Genomic DNA, 1,289 nt, shown 5'->3' on the forward strand with positions numbered 1-1,289 from the left:
CGTTGATTTCTATGTATTTGTAGAACGCCTACTACGTATTATCGGCAATTTCTCATTGCTGATAATTTCTCACTGAAGGAGCGGGCAGCACAGTGTATCTAAGTTGTCTGGCTTGGATAGATTTATGGGCACGTGCTGCTTGCTCGTTTGAAAATGTGTGCTCGAGGACAGACTACTCGCGGGAACTTTGCGATGACGAATCTTTGAAGTGTTACGCTCTGCGCTTTACGTTGCGTTTCACAGGCACGACGCGAACGATGGTCGCACAAGCTAGAAGGTCCAGAAAACCAGAGCACATCAGTGCCGATCAGTACTTACCGTGAATTGGCCGCCATGTCTTGGGCTGAGCGGTCGCTTCCAGTAACCGCGAAACCAATGGGTCACATGGCCGGGATACCATAAAATCATGAAATTGCGATGACAAAAAAGCGGAAACATCGTACATTGCTATTAACTTGAAGGTGACGCTGCAAGCGTTCTTTTTTTCAGGTGCGATGTTTGTGGAGTCTTTCCGAAGGCACCGGGGCATTTCGCTGACAGACGACACGTTTGCTATACGGGGCAACGTCTTCTGTTGGCGTTGACAGACTTACTCATACTTTAGATCAATTATGTGGTAATTTTCCAACGCGTACAGTGCGAATTGATGCAGTTAATGTGCCGACATTTAAAGACCAAACAAAGTGGAATTGGTACTACCTAAAGCATATCGTCTGCATCGTGCATCGGTAGCTGCCGGCGGCACTCGGCAGCTAACCAGACTCCCTGCAGTTTTGCACATTTGCACGATTATTCAACACGATGAAATATGCCTCAGAAATGCTCGGCACCCATTTGTTTATCAAGCGGCAAGAGCACTGTACGCAGTGGCGGCCCAAACACAAGGGTAGTGCATTTTTAAGGTGCCAAAGACGCCGGAGCTACGAGAGAAATGGGATTAAGTGCTTTTAGGAAGGGGCAAATAATTCCGTGGCCACAGCCCCATCTGCGAAAAACACTTCGCACCCGAGGACATCATTAAGTGCTGCACACAACATTCAGGGGACTATTGTCGAGATAGGGAGAGAGCGGTGGGAGCTGAGGAAGCATGCGGTTCTCATACAATCGCATGAGGGAGAATTGCACACCGACCCAAGTGCCAACGAGGCAGCAGAAGGTGCTTCCTCACAAGACCTGAATGGCTGTTCCCCAGTTACTGAACTGCAAGAATTATTAAGCACTAAGCAGCTTTGAACTTGGACCTTTCAAAACATTAACGAAAATGCATTAGAAATACACAAGCTTTCTGT

This window comes from Rhipicephalus sanguineus, chromosome 7 (assembly GCF_013339695.2).
Source record: "Rhipicephalus sanguineus isolate Rsan-2018 chromosome 7, BIME_Rsan_1.4, whole genome shotgun sequence".
Classification (NCBI taxonomy): domain Eukaryota; kingdom Metazoa; phylum Arthropoda; class Arachnida; order Ixodida; family Ixodidae; genus Rhipicephalus; species Rhipicephalus sanguineus.